Consider the following 19,087-nt stretch of genomic DNA (forward strand, 5'->3'; position numbering starts at 1 on the left):
GTCCTGTTCCCATGCTTTAATAAACCACCATTTTGCACCAAAGATGTCTCAAGAATTCTTTCTTGGTCATCGGCTCCGGACCTCACCTATGTTCTAGAATTTCATCAGTGTGGAAATTTTCTTTTTAGTTTTTGTATCTTCTCCCCCCCCCCCCCCCACCCCCTGCCCAGGATAAATTGTTAGATAAAAATATTTAAGATTCTAGTACCTTGAGTATACTTATATAGAATGACGGAACAAGAAATTTATATAAATTGTTTTTGAAAGAAAAGAGCCTATAAATCTGCTGCTTCATCTCTTTATCATGAGTCAGGCACAGAAGTTTTAAGTGCCAATGAATTGCCAAAGGAAATTTGATCCAAAATAAGATGCAAGAAATAGTATTGTGAGTTTGAGCTTCCTTGAACTTGAGAGGTTTTCATGTCTGCTTGCTATCTTTTAAAAAAATATTTTAAGTTTAGAACAATCATAAAAGTTATATTGCCCTCTTTGCCTTTAATATTAACCCATATAATTTCTGAATATGACACTGCTTTGTTTAAAGAAAAATGACTACCCCAATATGTGTTTCTAACACAGGTTTTCAATACCTTTATGTCTGAGTCAATGAATTCAGTCTGCTGCGATAATATTGTAGCCGTGACATAGACCAGTCACTGCAAGGAAAAAATGAATTGTTAATAAAAGAAATATGTACATATTTGTGCAACTACCAGGATCTATCATATCCAGCATTTATTTGGCAGCTGTTAATATATAATATTCCATTGCTTACTCTTCCATGAATTTGTAAATAGGCAAAGTAAAAGAAAAAAAAATGAAAGTACTCTTTTAGTCACACAAGTGACTAAAAAGGGCTCATCAATATTACCTTTATAGTTTCCCCTAATTCTATATGTTTAGCTTTTGGAAGTCTGTCTTTTGAGTATGCTATTTTTCTTAATTTGGAGTTAATCAACTAAAATATGTTCATCCCTTTCATTTCATCAGGACCACAAAGTGACTGTCTGGGAGCCTGAGTTCTAATGAGGCAGCCATTCCAAACACGTACAGACAAAGCAGTGGTTTCCTTGGCAACGAGCACCATGAAAAAGCTCTTAGAATAGTTATTCCCACCCTTACACATGAGTCCTTTTCATTTCGGTAAAGCATCCTGTCAGAATGCATTCATCAATGTAATTTACCAACGAAGTTTGAGAGATTAAATCCCTCTCCCCACAAGAATTAAAAAATAAAAACGGCAACTAAAAATCAGCAGCTATGCTGGAATTGTACTTGTGTTGCCAAATGATGCTTCAGAGGAAGTAAGGACATCATAAGATTCCTGAATTCAGTTACCATCACTTTGAATGTGAGATTAATTTTCATTTGATTTTTATCTAAGGACATAGAAGGTAGATGTATCAGGAGGAGGGGTAAGTGCATTTAATCACCACCTCTAAAAGTATTATGATCCCAAAGCAATTTTCATTCAATACTAAAAGTTCATAAAAATCTAAAACCGCTATATGTATCAAATTAAGATTTATGGCATTCTTCCTAAGGATTAAACCTTTTTTAGGATGTTTACCAAGAAAAGCAAATTCTGAAAACATGATGTTATCTCATCAACTGATGGAATTAAGTAAAAGATTTTTGAATGAGGTACTTGAACTACTTTCACTCTTTGTTCACAATATAAAAAGGCACACAAAACAGGCAGCATATTGTGTTATATGGCATTTCAAACAAGGAGAAAAAACCATGTTGGGAAATAAAAGTTCAGTTTGAAGAACTGCCCATAAATAAAAAAATTGCAACACTTTCTTTGGCTTTCTTACTAGAAATCAAATTCCTTGAGTTTAAAATACACCCACAATATGTAGTACAAAATGAGAATAACACACTTTCATCATTTCTCAAAATGTTAGCACCCAACAGATGCCAACACAGTTTACATGCTAGTGATCTACCCTGGTCTCTTCATTGAGCATATCTATCTATGCCTGTTTTCCAGCCAGCATGCTACAGCAAAGACCATTCATGTTGCCCAGGGCTATTTCTTTAAACAGTATCAAAATTACTTTTACCATAGATTAGATTGTGTTTTAGTGCTGAGAAAAGTCTATCTTACCTTCATTTTTGACCCATGACACACTTAGCCTTATAATAGCATTATGAGGTCAAAGCGACCATTGCAAAATAAAACAAATACACATTTCTTTAGAGGTAAGAAGAAAATTTTACATTGACAGGGAAAGCAGGGCATTCTCACTATTTTTTTCACCTGAAGGTTGAAAAGGAAATTCATTTCAGTTTGTAACATTGCATGGATTGTTCCAGACACAAAATGAATCAGGTCTCCTGTTAGGTTATATGGGTGGTATTTCTTCTCTTCCCTAGTGAAATAATTCTTTGCTTATAGCTGTGGCATGCAAACTCAGATATTGTCTTTCTCAGAGTGATTTTGAAAAGTCCATTTTACTGTTGTTTGGGCATAATAAAATCACAAATTTCATTAAGCATCAAAAAGAATATGGAATAAAATAACAATGTAAAATAATTGACAATTTAGGATACTATAGATAAGAATTGTATTCAATGAATATTCATCAATTACTTAGAATTTGTGTATTATGTACAGACTACAGGAAAAAAAAATATAGTCTGTGTGTTTAAACCTCAAAATATTTTTTCCTGCTGCTTTATCTTTTCAGCACAGGAAAACATCCACATTATAAAATATAGAACACATACTTTAAATATTCAGATCTGTATTGTAATCTAACCAATCTGTATCCGTAATTTATATTAGTTATCAGATCTTTTTAAAAAGATAAAGCACAAGGATTTTGTTTTTTACAAATTTTTTTAAAATGGACATTCATAATTTTATGCCTATGAGACAATCCATAATTCAAGTACTTCCATACAATAAAGTACCATAATACACAGTTCTCTATAATTAAACTTACAGTGCAAAAGTTCAGCTGAAAATTATTTATAAAACTTCCAATTACAGTTTTACTAGTTTAGGTATTTTCTTCACAGTTGAGAAATATAATGCAAATAAAACTTGAGTGTGCTTCTCTGCCTCCAACTACAACATAAAGTTGATCTTCCATGTCATGTTTCTTAAAAGCAACTCTAAAATAAGTTTCCTCCAGATCCTCTAAATTATTCTTTTTCCCTAATGGCTTGTTGTATTGTTCCCCAGCAGAATGACTAGAAAAGCCCCACTGCACTTAATCTAATTAGGGATTTTCAGAGAAACAGAGGTTACATAGTTCTCATTAACTAACTAAAAAACTGTACCATCTCCAGAGGTACAGAAACAAAAAACAAAACAAAACAAAACAAAAACAGAGAGCGAGAGAGAGAGAGAAAGAGAGAGAAGAAAAAAAAAAAAAAAAGGATGATTCCTTTTAAAGTTCCAGAAATGAGTGTAAGTGTTCATATTCTGGTACATTAACAGTTTGTTCCAGTACATTGATATTTTATGTGGAAGCCCTACTCTGCAATTAATATGCCTGATGCAAATTGAAAAACCCATAATCCATCCTTCTCTGTTGGAATGTAAGAGTATATTATTATTGAGAAGCTACAGGATACCAGAACCATTTTTTAAACTTGAGTGCTCATTACCTTAAATCTGCATATAAAACAGTTTTGCATTCAGACGAGGTAATACATAATGGAATATATTGTGGCGCATATAAAAAAAAAGTGCTCCAAATAAAAACGACCTGTGGGCTTCCTTTGTAGAAGAAATTTATGCCGTTCCAGGCATTAGGGATTAATGATAGCTAACAGCGAAAGAGGAGGAATGAACATTAAAATACTGTGCCTAACTTTCCTGACTACCCCAAGGCTACAGGACAAACAGAATTGTCTAAATTTTCTTAAAGGTAAGGACTAGGTATTTATCATTAAGCAAATATGGTATTTGGGGATTGCATCTGATTTTGTCACATTAGTATTCAGAATATTTCTCATAACTTTAAAGGAGAAAAGACAACATTAATGGAAATAAGGGAAGAAAGAAGGAAAAAGATATTCTTTGTTTCTCAGAGCTCAGAGAATCTCTTTCCTTGAATCTTGTTTCCAGAATTACACAGTTATTCACAGGACATAAAATTCTGCTGTTGTCTTCTATGATGAACAAAATCTAAGATTTTAATGAAAGTTTTATTGTAATTAAAGGGAAGATTAATCACACACCAGTAAGGAAAGAGATTTAAATGTATTATGTTCTCAAAAATTGAAAGATCCCATGAATACAGGCTTATTTCATGAAACTCCCCTAAATCCATTCAATCCACCCGATTCCTATTCATTTTAATTCATTTAAAAACTTGTTCATTTATTTACTCCCATCACCACCACCTGAGATCTGAGCCTTGTTAGCATTTTAGCATTTGCATGGATTCTTCTTAGTTCTCTTGCTGTCTGTTGTTTAGGGCATGTAATGCTTCCTATGGCAGTTACCTATAATTGTTTTATTTTACTTAACAAGTGGAAAGATTCTTAAGGCAGGAAGCTGTGTGATATGGCCGGTGTCTTTCAAAAAAGCAGAGGGGCAGAAAAATTTTCCCTTCTTCCCTTCTAACTTATTTGGCTAGTTCTAATTATTATTAAACAGAAGTAAGATTAACAAGAAAAAACATTTTGTATGTACATGAGCCTCAAAAAATATGAGACCCAATAGGCTGCCAGGTAATTGAGACTTACAGAACATCCTGAGTTTAGGAAAGAGGTAGGGGTCTGGGAATAGAAAGGGGAGGAAGGCCATTTACAGGAGGTCAGAGGAGATGTTTGGAAAACAAAGGTTGCTCTCTTCAGATAAGTTTCTTATGTAAAAGAGAATCTCTGGCAACTGCACTCTTCAAGGTTCAGGACCCTTTTCTAATGTAAATTTAGGCATTGGAAAGGGTTGGGGGGTTGGGGGGGGGTAAAGAGCTTTTCCTGAATCTGCTGGCTTTTGCTTGCCTTTTGCTCAAAATAATGCTCATGCCAAAGTCACCTATGATGAGGTGACAAGTTCTCTCCCCTTCAGTCCTGCCTTTGAACTTCAAATAAGTTTCACAGTACTGAATCTAAATTGAGAGATTGCTCCATATCTCATTAGACCAGCCTGTGTTGAGAATAGGTCAGTTAAGTTGTGTTTCATTTCAGAAGGAAGTGATGCCACTGGTCTCTCAAAATCAGGCCTCTATTGTATAAGCAGTCAGGTAATAAGTGGAATTTCTATGGAAATAAAAGAGACACAAAGGGTAATGGTTGGGGCAAATTAAAACCCAGTGACAGCCCTGAGAGCTGCCAGTCAAGATTTCTAGGTGTCACGTCCAAAGCATCTTCAAATGGAGTGAGGGCAGGCAGTGGCAATCTGACAGATTTTTCTAGTCACAGTTTAAATGTCTCTGATGATTTCTTTCAGTATACTGTAAACTTTCTGACTGGCCCAAAGAAGATTGTGTGAACATAAGTTATTGTGGCGTTTTCTCTGAAGTTTATATTAAGCTTTTAGCTTCAGTTTGCAGTGATGCAGGGGGAAAAAAAAGGCAGTCGTAGTTCCCAATGATTCTAAGCCAAAAGGATGGGGTTGGAAACTGGGGACATTAGTTTGAAGTGTCATAGCCCGTTATTGGAAGAAACTGGAAGAATTCAGGATCTAGCCAGTTTATAGGTAAATAGCAAAACCTCAAAGCCAATAACAGTTCTAGATCCTAAAAGCCACAAGATGTGCAGCTGACACATATTTTTCTCATTAAAATACCTTCATTTTGACCAGAAATAGCCAAATTAACACTAATTTGTTTGTAAAATAAATCTGGTTTTGATAAACTAGGCCTGATTATCTAATACATGTAGCAAGACTAGTGAGTGGCCAGATAGACTCAAAATTTCCTTTGCTGGAATTTTTCACAAAGAATCTTGGATTGAACTTTCAAACCTCTTGAGACCAGGAAGACAAGCCAAGGACTTGCTATCAAACTTTACCTGCAATACCTGTCGATTTGTGTGAATTCCTCTCTTCGAGTTCCCAAATGTATCCCAAGTTTCTTGCACCTGCCAGAAAGTGACCTTTCTTACTCACCTGGCCAGGTTGTCAGAAACTCTGTAAGCAAGGGACTTTATTGGCCCCGTAAAGTCAGCCTTAGTTACCTAACGTTGTGGCATATCTGCTTCTGTGCTCATCTCTCTCAAATATTACATTCCATCAAGCTTTGGTAATATAACTGTTTTTTCCAATTTTGTCCTGTTACAAGGAGAACAGATTCTTACTGAACTTATGCAAATAAATATATTGCTGTGAAATAAGAATATTTACTAAGATTTTCCAAATTCTGGAGGGATCAGGTAGGGAGATAAATTGTTTCATTTTTGTTTACAAAGGTACACTTAACCAAGTTGCTTTAAAACATATGTAGCTTAAGAGAAAAAGTTTACTTAAGTCTGGAAAAGAGAAACATTAAAGAATCAACAATGTTTCAAACAAAAAAGGTCATAAAAATTATAACCATCTTGTCAGTTCTTTCAGTACCATTAATTCAATATTGTTCTTTTTATTTTTTTCTTAAGTGTATGTATTTATTTGAGAGGGGGCACAGGCGCTTGAGAGTGGGGGGAAGGGCTGAGGGAGAGACTCCCAAGCAGACGCCACACTGAGTGTGGAGCCTGAGGCAGGGCTCTGTTCCATGACTCATGAGAACATGATGTGAGCCAAAATCAAGAGTTGACTGCTCGGGGCGCCTGGGTGGCTCAGTGGGTTAAAGCCTTCGGCTTGGGTCATGATCCTGGGGTCCTAGGATCAAGCCCCGCATTGGGCTCTCTGCTCGTCGGGGAGCCTGCTTTGCTTCCTCTCTCTCTGCCTGCCTCTCTGCCTACTTGTATCTCTGTCTGTCAAATAAATAAATAAATAAATAAATAATCTTTAAAAAAAAAAAAAGAGTTGACTGTTCAACTGACTGAGCCACCCAGTTACCCTTCATTCTTATTCTTGAATCCAGTTTTTCCATTAGTTCTGAAAAATCCTTACCCGGCTTAGTTTTCTAATCTTAAAGTTATCAGAAACCTGTGCTGGCCCTTTCCATGAATCCCCTTGAATGAAGCACTTTTATAGGAGTACTTTTGCATAGGCGTCAGAGTAAAACAATAACTACAAACGATGACAAGATACTTTAAAATGTCAATTGTTAAAGACCAGGTGACACATTTGACATGATAATGCTAGTGATAAAAAATGTGGTTATGTCTGTGACATACCATATTTTAAGAAAACTAGAAATACAAGTTTTAACTTTATACCAGGACATAACAGAATTTTAAGAATTTCACAATTTACAAAACACATACATACCTGTAATATACAACATAAAAAAGGCTTAGCATTACTTCTTATTTGACAGTGCTTCCCATGTAATTAAGCATACTAAATAAACCTAGTGTAACATCTTCCTTCTTATAAAGAGAAAGCACACATTTTGCTATGTCCCATGGACCCTCTGGAAAATTCCAAAGCTGGTTGAAGGTAAAAAGGACTTCATTTAGATGTTTAGAATTTGATTTTAGAAAGTTTATAAAATATATTTAAAGGTTTGGACACCTGAGGGCATTCGTAGTAAGGAGAGAGGAGATGTTTCGAAAATAAAGATTGCTTTGTAATATAAAAACTTTCTTAGGTAAAAAGGAGTATGTGGTAGTAACTCTCTTCCTGGTAAAGGCCCCTTTTGCAATGTTAATTTAGGTAGTTGAAGGGGGAGGCAAAGCTCTTTTCATGAATCTGCTGGGTTTTGATAGTCTTTAGCTCAAAAAAATGCTCATGCCAAAGTGACATATTTAGGGGTAACAAATTCTTTTCCCTTTCCAAACAATAACATTGATCTGCATGATTCCCACAGTAAATTTTTTTTTGGAAAAAAAGTTTTATTTTTATCCATTTTGAAATACAAATTTTATATCCAGAACAAAAAAAGGAATATTAAGTGCCTCCATATTAAAACACTTAAGAGTGTGATATTGGCAGGGAGCAAGAATCTCTGTCCCTTCCAAGGTCCTTCCTTCTAGCTGGACTAAGAATCAAGTTGACATCAGGCAGATTAACAGGAGAAAATCAAGTTTAATAGTGTATATATGGAGAATCCCCATAGACATGGAAATTCTAAAGACACTGAGGAAAAAAAAGGTACATATGTCATCCTGAACATCCTGAAAGAGAAGGTGGTTGGGGTCTGGGACTTCAGAGGAAAGAAATGGAATTCATAGGGCAATTAAAAGAGCAGATGTTTGGTAATTAGATGTTTGCCTGGCCATATAGATAGGTCACTCAGATAAAATTTATCTCTGGTAATTACACTTCTTCTGTAAAAGACTCCCCTGCCCACCACTATAGATTCTTCTACTTAGGGGAAGGACAGAAGTTTCTCTTGAGCCCATAGGGTCTTAATCACCCTTAGCTCAGAATAATTTTCATGCCAGAGTTACTCATCTTGGGGCAGCTTGCCCTTGACTCCTACAATATGATAATGTTTATGGTCAAGAATTATATTTTCACCTGCTGCTTTTCTCATGTAGTAGACTAGGACAAAAAAATCAACCAGAGTTTCATCAGTGTGGTCAAGTTCACATGCTAAGTTAGTTGCACAATTAAATTTTTTCCTCTCACTGCAATGTATTTTTTTTTTAATTTTACAGTGATGCCACCATCAGGAAAAAAATTAAAATACTTACTAGAGTTTATTAGAATAACATGTATTTTTTAGTTTAGATCAGCATATAATTTCATACTGACTTGGAAAGACAATACTTTATATCACATGAATACACAAACCCACAACTAACTTTGGCTCCAATAAAACAGGTTTGGGTGGTTCACATATTTTCTCCCTCATGCAGATGTTTAGAGAGGGCTCAAGAGGTTTTTATGTGAAATTTCTTCTAATAAACTAAAGTTCATTTTCTTCAACCTGACTAACAATTATTACTCAAAAATCTCTTTGGGAAGAAAGTGAAAATAAGAATGTAAAAATTGAGGGGAAAAAAGAGTAAGGCATGGGAGAGAGGTTCTCCAACGGATCAAGTTCATTGCATATGCATGTGTAATCAGAATAAAACTGACTGCCATGTGATTCGATTCATGCTAAAATGACTCTCAATATGAAAAATATCTCGTTTAATAGCCTTCTACAGTGTTTGACATTTTCACCATTAAAACAAAACCTTTGGTTTAAGATACTGCATCTATGACATCTTCATTACATACAGAGTAAAATTAGGGGAAGGTAGATAATATAACAACTCTGCAGGCTGTTATAGGTGATTGAGGGAGGGAAGGAAAAGAGAATTGGAAAAAACTGTCCTGAATTACAGCTAAATATTTTAGTTTAGACATAAAGAGAGTATTCTGAATGTAAATAACATTACCTATAATGCCAGGGGAAGTTGTGGAATTGCCTTCCCATGACAATTTTTAAGAATAGTACAGCTTCACAGCTGGCTAAGGTGGTAAGGATAGAAATGTGGGCAAGATAAAAATCCTTAATGACAAATCCAAACACTATATAGTTCTTTCCAACTGATATGGTTCTTTTTTCATACAGATAATCACTTTGTATATTTCATTAAACTGTTTCCAAAATCTCTGTGAATGTCATGAGTATAGTTGTAAAGGCAAGTAATGCTTTCTGTAACCTCATAAAAGTAGTTTACAAGAACCAAGGTGAACTGGCACCATAATGGAATAACTTTTACTCTTTTATTATTAAAAGTACACACACACGCGCGCACACGTGTGCATATAAAATTCGCTGGCATAGAATACAAATAAATACAGGAGGGGACTTCAAATAGTGAGCAGCTGTTGTTTCTATCTACTGATAACCAAGAGAGTAGGAATGTTTTCCATTTACAGTAAGAACAGTTAACATTGAGATGTTAAGTATATTATTTTGATGGTTAAGGTTGTTAGACCTTATGATATGTGACTGCAGGATGTTTAGAAGCTTCCTTTGGATATGTTCTATGTTTAAGTAATTTTCTCTTCCTGATCAGAAGCTCTTGAAATAGAGAACTATTTAAATATGGTCTCTCAGGCTCACTTCCAACACAATTATTTGATAAATAAAGTTGAAAGTAGTTTAAAAAAATAAAATTGAACGTGATTCGTGTTTTACCCTTGGTAGATTATATCATGACATCAAAGTGTTTCTACTTCATTGGATATTCCTACCAGTTAGGCTGATGTGTATTGTTGAAGTCTAGTCACTTTGTCTAATTACCACATGTAAACACTTTTAATGCCTTGGGTATGTAGAAAAGTCACTGCTTTGTGTTTCATCATTACCTAAGTGTGGCATATATTCCTTTCCAAATAAACTTACCATACAGAAACTCCCAACGCACTCACCTAGGAAACTACATTTTCTATATGAAATAACTCCTATATTTTATCAGTGTGATAATTTAAAGAATCAAAATGTCAAACCAGACTCCTATGACCCAGGGATTTTACTAATCATTCTGATGACAAAAAAGACTAGGATCTGGCGGCCCTGGGAGAAGCAGAGAGAGATCATGACTCACTGGGTCTTTCCTTACCGCATTGAATAGACTCTGGTACATTACTTTATACAAAAAGTAAACCGTATCAGTTGCAAAACATTTTCCGTTTTATATGCATATAGGCACATAACCTATTTTCCAGGAATCTATGCCTCATGTGTACATAGATTATAGGTTTGCTTAATATAAGTAATGCTAGGCAATCAGGTGCATCTGCTAAAATCACCCCCAAGGTAAGAACTCTTCTACCAGCTAATACTGTTAGCTTACTTGCCAAGAAGCCTGTTATTAATATATTTATGAACATATTAGTCTGCTAAGCTGCCATAGCAAAGTATGACAGACTGGGTGGCTTGAAGAAGGGAAGCTTATTTTGTCACGTCCTGGAGAGGGAAATCCAAGATCAAAGTGTCAGCAGATTCCGTTTCTCCTGAGGCCTCTCTCCTTGGCTTGTAGGTGACCATCTCCTCACTGTGTCCTCATAGGGCCTTTTCTCTGTACGTGTCCACCCGGTCATTTCTTCCTCTTTTTATAAGTAAAACAGTCCTATTGGATTAGGGAGTCTATTCTTATGACCTCATTTAATCTTACCTCTTTAAAGGCCTTATCTTCAAATAGTCACATGGTAATTAGGGCTTCAACATATGAATTTGGAGGGGGAAAGCACTATTCAGTCCATAGCAACAAAGGTACAACTTTTTTTTTTTTTTTAAGGATACAACCTTTTTTTAATTTCCTAGGTGTCCCCAGATAAAGGAAGAACATGGCTGGGAGACCTGCTTCTTATCTCTTACTCCAAATGCTTCAAAATCCTATGGAATAGAGGAATTTCAAAAGGACAACTAGAAGTGATAAACATACAGATAGGCTAAATCTTCTCAATGGCAATATTAAAACAACAAAGAATGTTTAGCACCAGAGAATTCTGAAGTGATATAAAATAATTCATTTATAATTAAACCTGAATTTATATGTAGTAAAAACATAAAATTCATTTTTTGGGAGCTACCAGAATATCTCTTCCTCTAAAAACAAATGTATTCCTAACAGTAATTCCTCTGTGATAAAGTGTTCACCATTTTATTTACAGCTTTGAATTGAGCAAATCTTAAGAAACCTGTGCCATAATATAGACCATAACACAAAACGTGGATTTACACAGTGACCCATTTCACTTTTACACCATGATAAAGTCATTGGTTTTCCAAGTCATTTCTACAATTACAACAGATATGTTTAATCAGGTATTCAAAATCTTGGGTTATCAAGTAGTTAACTGCCATTTTGGAAACAGAAATTAGAGCTACAAAACCAATTCTCACACAGATAAATTTTAATAGGTATAGTAAAGTAGATCAGCCACAAATATGGAGTGGAAGCATTCAGTGAATGCCTCTAATAGAATTCTTAAGAAAACAAAGTGTAATGGACATGCTGGTTTCCTAAACCCATGGGCAGATTTCTTTGTTAACAAGATCTAACTTCATTCAGATGTGTGCATAGACCCTGTGACTTGGGAAGGGCTGACCTTATTCCCTAGATTCAGAATTGAACCTAATTCCTCTAAGGCAATCCTGGCAATTTCTTTTCATTGCTCATGATTACTTCAGAAATCAGACCTAAGTCAATCAGATGTGAATTTGTCCAATTGATATCCAGGGATAAGTAGGTAGTTTAATTTATCTCAATTATATCGAAGACTTATTCATAAAAGAATAATACCCTTTACCTTTTATTCCCTGGCTTTGTTTGTGAAACCCTTTAGTACTCTTGACTTACTGGTGGCAACTCTTATTACCAGGGGAACCAGATGCAGGATGAAGCTGATGGGTAGACTGCAGAGTAAATTCTTTTAAACATTTGAAAGAATATTCAAGTTCACTCAAAGTAAGAAAACTGTTATTACAACTGTAGTTTGATAATATTCTTCTGCCTGTTAGAATGATACATCATTTGGTAAACTAAGCTTCTGTAAACATATAGAGGAACAGGTGTTTCTATTCTGTGAACCCATGGTTGGAATATAAATTGGTACACATCTGTCTATTGGCAACTTGATAATATCTACCAAAGTAAGAAATGCATATATGTATTTCCAATTAACTAGACTTTAGGTAAGTTATCCTAAATAATAACTTACATGTGAAATGACTTAAATGTAAATATATTCATAGCAGAAAAAGATATATTACAAAATTCTAGAAATAAGATCAGTACAGTGTCACTCAAATAAATCATACTACCCTTTGATGAAACATTCTGTAACTGTAAAAAGTACAGTACAAAAGTGTAAAAAGTACAAAAGTAAAAAGACAATCTCTATTTGCATTAAAACTCTTCAAGAAGTATTGTTAATGAAAAAAGCAAGGTGCAGAAAAGACATGTAATATGCTGCCAAAATGAGGGGGATTGATAATTTATATTGAACATTTCTTTTTTTTTTTTTTAAGATTTTATTTATTTATTTGACAGAGAGAGAGAGAGATCACAAGTAGGCAGAGAGGCAGGCAGAGAGAGAGGGGGAAGCAGGCTCCCTGCTGCGCAGAGAGCCCGATGCGGGGCTCCATCCCAGGACCCTGAGATCATGACCTGAGCCATAGACAGAGGCTTTAACCCACTGAGCCACCCAGGCGCCCCATATATTGCACATTTCTTATATGTACATAGAACTCGTAAGATATCAAGATCAATATTCACTTATGGTTAAGAGGCAACAACTTAGCAGATGAGAGCCCAGGAAAGAATGGAGAGTTTTTTTCTAATTTTGAATCATGTAAATATATCACCTATTCAAAATATAAAATAATGTTCAATTTTCCCCTATACTTCTTTAGCCAGTTGTTTTAGCTCTTCATATTGTTCTAGTAGTATTTCTTCTTCATCACCCATGCTAAACCAACTGTTCATCAGACTCTTCAATGCCTTAAATTTACCTAGCATTTTTCTACCCATTTAACATTGCACAAATACTCTTTTCAATATTCTGTCCAACTATTGATTATCACCTGTAGAAATCACACATGTCTTTTGTGACATATTTCAAAAGACAGCTCTTTCAAAAACCCTTCTCTGATCACCCAAGTAGAAATGATTTTTCCCTCATCAAATTCCCTGGGGTACTTGTACTCTCTTCTACACGTAAGATATCTTCTTATACAAGAGGACTATCTTCTTATTGATTTTGAAGGTCCTTAAGAATAAGGATGTTTTTTATCTATCTTTGTTTTTCAAAGTATTATATGAAGGGTACTATTTTAGATACTGCATTTTTTCAAAAATTTTCCTTACAGAATAAAAAATAATTCAAAATGGAATAGTAAGTTGTTTCATTATGTAAGTTGTTACTATTCAATAGTGAGTTGTTTCATTTATACATTATGAAATAGCATCAGTGGTATCTACACCAACAAACTAATTGACACCTGAATAGATGATGAAAGATGACGACTTTCCATGGAGATGTTAATGGACTCTGGAGTCAAGTCTATTAAGAAAAAAATAGAAAAACAGAAAGAATAAGGGACAAGATTTGCCATCAGTCTTAAAATTGTCAAAATCCAGGGACCTCACCAAAGACCCAAGCAAAGCCCAGCTTTTCTGGGAGCTATAGCTTACGTTAAATAATGAATTTGTAGGACATGCCTCTTAGAATTTGATATTTTCTCTTTGAGAATAGGTCAGTAATTTCCACAAAGAAAGAGTGCTCCAGATTATGGTCATTCTTTGCAAATCTATATTTAATCCATTAATAAATAATGGATACCTGGTACATTTTAAAATTAAAAAAAAAAATCTACAGTGTACTCTAGAATTTCTTGATACTAATAACTGTACCTGACATCTCTAGTTAACTCATAAATGGTTCAGAAAGGACAGTATGAGAGAAAGCTGACAGTATGTCAAAATGTGATCAAAAGTGAATCTGGAGGGACACCTGGGTGACTCAGTCAGTTAAGCTGCTGCCTTCGGCTCGGGTCATGATCCCAGGGTCTTGGGATCGAGTCCTGCATCAGGCTTCTTGCTCGGCAGGGAGCCTGCTTCTCTCTCTGCCTCTGCCTGCCACTCTGCCTGCTTGTGCGTGTTCTCTCTCTCTGACAAATAAATAAACAAATTTTAAAAATCTAAAAAAAAAAAGTGAATCTGGAGAGGGGTGCCTGGTGTCTCAGTTGGTTGAGTGACCGACTCTTGATGTCACTCAGGTCATGATCTCAGGGTCCTGAAATTGGGCCCAGGGCAGTCTTTGCACTTAGTAGGGAGTCTGCTTGAGATTCTCTCCCTCTTTGGACCCCTCCCCCAACTCTTCTCTCCAAAATAAATAATTTTTTTTTTAAAGTGAACCTGGATGGAGAATATATGGGAGTTTCTTCTACTATTCTTACAACTTTTTATTAGCTTAAAATTATACCAAAGAATTATACACACGTGTACATGCATATCTACAACCAGGCAAAATGAATCTAGAATCAATGTTAAAACTGAACGTTAAAATTCAGGATAATTGGTATCTTTGATGACGGAAATAGAGTTGGAAGTAAATAGTGACAAGAAGGGAGAATTGGGGGGGTCTTCATGAGAAGTCTCAATTTTCTATTTCTTAATCTACATTCTGATTACCAAAAAGTATCATTAACTTGATGAAATTTCATCACATTGTGCATTTATGATCAGTATGTATGGTTATTTTTCTGTATGTATATTATCCTTTAGTAAAGTTCAAGAAAAATACTACCAAAAGAGGAAGAAAAGATTTTCACTTGATTACCTATTGTAGAATGTTTTTAATATCTTCCTATGGTAATAAGAGTAAGGAAAGAAAATCTCAGATAGAATCTAAAGAAGTTCTATTTTATTTTATTTTATTTTATTTATTTGTTTATTTATTTATTTTTAAAGATTTTATTTATTTATTTGACAGAGACACAGTGAGAGAAGGAACACAAGTAGGGGGAGTGGGAGAGGGAGAAGCAGGTTTCCCACTGAGCAGGAAACCCAATGTGGGCTTGATCCCCTGACCCTGGGATCATGACCGAGCCCAAGGCAGATGCTTAACACTGAACCACCCAGTGCCCTGGATTTAAAGAACTTTTAAAGAAAAACAATCTCAAATAGGATTTAAAGGAACATAACCAAATATAAATGCCACTTTTGCTTAAAGTGTTCTAGTCAATACCACACTTGGTGGCCTCCTACCTAAATTAAAATGCACAATAAATCATCTACATAATTATTCTGCTAATTCTAAAAAGTTCTAAGTAATCAAAGTGTGTAAGAAAGTTATAATATTGGGACATGATATTCTTTTTTCATTCCCTACTTTAATTAGGGCCTTACATATATTAATATCCGGAATGTTTCTACAAATAAAGTAGGCATAATAACATTTGAATTATTTCATATGTGCCTTTACTGGACATTTTTAAAATGAAACCTTTAAATTTCTACTTTTATTCCAAACTATAACAAAAGGTTTGACTTTCCTTTGTTCTTTTGTTTTTCTTTTCTTCTGTCCTTTCATTTATCCAACATATACTTAAATATCTTACGCTTTAATGTAACTTCCCATGACATTATATTTTTATGTATAAACTATCATGTAAATAGAAAACATTTTAAAAAATACATCCATTATCCTGAACTCAAACTATAAGGTTAAAGGAAACATTTAGAGGTTGTGGTATATATTCATTTTTTTTTTTTTTTTCTGGAAAACCCAGACAAAAAATTAACTGTCTTTGGAATTAGTATGGATTATAAGGTATCTTTCCACTCAAAAAAGAAGTCAGAATATACCATGATGAGTTTGGCTTCCAAAATTTTAGGCACTTCTTACAGATGGATCTTCTCTCCTGTTAGGACCTTGTATTCTTTTTCCTAAGAAAGGTCCCCACATTTTATAAGTTTCAGTTCCTACTAAGCTTGGTTCTCTCCTCTTCAAAACTGATCTAGACAAATTTTAATTGGGAAATTAGAAGTGGAGCAGTCCTAAAATGAAATGAATACATGGAAAAATGTTCTCAGAACTTCACATTAAACTTCCTCCAGTGGAAGTGGAGGTTGAAACCCAAAAAATATTTTGTGTCCTAAAGCATAATATGTATACATTGTGTCTGAGCCTGCATGCTCCCTACTAGATTGAGTGTAATAGTGTATGGGGACATGCTGATTATGATTCTGTTGTGTGCCTAGTCCTTAGCACAGAGCTGGCATATAGTAGCTGCACAATAAATATGTACAAAATTGATGAGTCAGGGCGCCTGGGTGGCTCAGTGGGTTAAGCCGCTGCCTTCGGCTCGGGTCGTGATCTCAGGGTCCTGGGATCGAGTCCCACATCGGACTCTCTGCTCAGCAGGGAGCCTGCTTCCCTCTCTCTCTCTCTGCCTGCCTCTCTGTCTACTTGTGATCTCTGTGTGTCAAATAAATAAATAAAATCTTTAAAAAAAAAAAAAAATTGATGAGTCAACATTTCTCTGCCCTGTCATTACCCTGCTTATGGAAAATCTATAAAATGCCCCTGACTCAGGAACTCCTCCTATCTTCCTAGGACATAAAGTAAAGACCTCAATGGTAGGAGACCCTGTGATCCTCAGTAAAAGATAATCAACCCAAGGGGTTAGAGGAGCAAAGCTGGAAGACCTTTGATACTTTTTTCAAGTAATTTTTATTCATAGTCAGTTGAATATGAATCACCCCAGGGCTTGATTTCTTCTGAGGTTTTTAAATTTTTTTCCTACAACAAATGAGGAATTACTATTGATTGGGCACATGTCAAAAAGCAAAAAGGAAACAAAATGAACAGTTGCATTTCAATCGTGGCCACTGCATAACTAATAGTTTATTGTAATTCTCAAGGGTTTGGTTCCAAATGCTGTATAGGTTCACCCTTTGCTGACCTCTTACAATCTTTCTGTCAGCATTTTGAATGTTACTGATTCTGTGAGTAGTACTTGCCATATAGGTCAGGCAGGCCAGTAAGTTCAGCATGCCCTCTCACTAGTGAATTTCCCTTCTTTTGTGGCTTTTCACCATGAGTTCACACGTCATGGCCTCTACATCCCACACTGCAGTAAGCGAATTACAGTCCCAAGAAAAAAAAGAGAAAAAAGCAAATCCTAATGGACTATTCTAGCTTGTTTACACTATAGGTCTAGAGCAAGCTCAAATCAACAGGGTATAAATAAAAGGAAGTCCCCTTTCAGTAACATACACAGAGTTTCAAATTTTGGTCAAAAGGCAATTTTTTATTTGTCACTATCACTGCATTGTTATCAGAGGATCGATATGCTTGCAGCTGTCAGATGTGTCTGCAGCTCAAGCAGTGCCCGTTCTGGGCTTTTTCCTATTGCTTATTCCTTGTATGGCCTTGATAAAATGTGGGTGGGCACAAAACTGACAGGAAGTCAGGCCCACAGGATTTGCCCCACTAATGATCTGCGTAAATACTTCCGATCCTTTCTGCTAATACGCCTGAATGCAAACAGAGACCGGCGCCACCTTCTCTGGAGATGCACAGCAGTCTCCTTCCAATGATGAAGCCAATGAAAATCCCCTCGATGCTGACCTTCCAGAGTGCAATGACCTGAAAATCAATACTAGTATAGGTCTGACTTCTTTTTCTGAGCTTTGATTTAGGGTTGATGACAATGATAATGCTATTTCATTACATAAAGTAAGAAAGAAAAGTCCAACAAACCAAGATATACAGGATGAATGAATAAGGTTTGTGTGGCGGCCTTGCTGTTTGCTTTGGCTTTTCAAGTATTTTGCTGTTTTTCTTGGCAGCTGCAGTTGCTACAGCTGGGGGCTGCACAAAGTAAAACTTTAATCACATAGTTACACTGAAACGTGTTAACAAAGGTAAAACTAACGGACATTTTAAGCAAGATGTATTTCTACAGCATTATTAATATGCTTCAGAATTTTAAGGTAAATGTGTTTTTTATTCTTTCAACACATTGGAATTGGATTTGGAGTCATATCAAGATGTTCCCACTGTCGAAGACATGAGGAGGTTAATGGCTCTGTGTAGGGCAGTAACCTCAGGAGAAAAAGAACTAATAGAAAATAAATGACAAGTATTTTTTTTTCATCTTTTGTATAATAAGCTTATAATGTACTGCTTTCAATGCAGAAAGCCCAGAGGAAAAAAATAAATATGTGCTCACCACATTGTAGACAAAGCACTAAGCACGTATGTTGTCAGAAATTCAATATCCCTTTCTTTCTTCTATATCCTCTACCAAACAGAAGATTTCACATAAATCAGAGACTTTAGATGTCTATGTGACTTGAGTATAATTTTCTTTTTCTTTGTTTTTCCTTGCTTACTCTTTTCCTTTTATTCTTGCCTGAGCCTTCAAGAGTGCAATATAAAACTGTAAAATCAGCCCTTTTTTTCTAGGTGATTTAGAATAAATTATCTAAAACATAAAGAGGATAATGATAGCACTGCATGAATTTAAAAACCAAAGTTTTCTAGACCAAATCTTTTATTTTACCCAGATAATGGTTCACTTCTGATTTGGAACAATTAATAGCTTTGAATAAATGA

This window comes from Enhydra lutris, unplaced genomic scaffold, assembly GCF_002288905.1.
Source record: "Enhydra lutris kenyoni isolate GAN:26980312 unplaced genomic scaffold, ASM228890v2 scaffoldscaffold4, whole genome shotgun sequence".
In the NCBI taxonomy this organism is placed as follows: domain Eukaryota; kingdom Metazoa; phylum Chordata; class Mammalia; order Carnivora; family Mustelidae; genus Enhydra; species Enhydra lutris.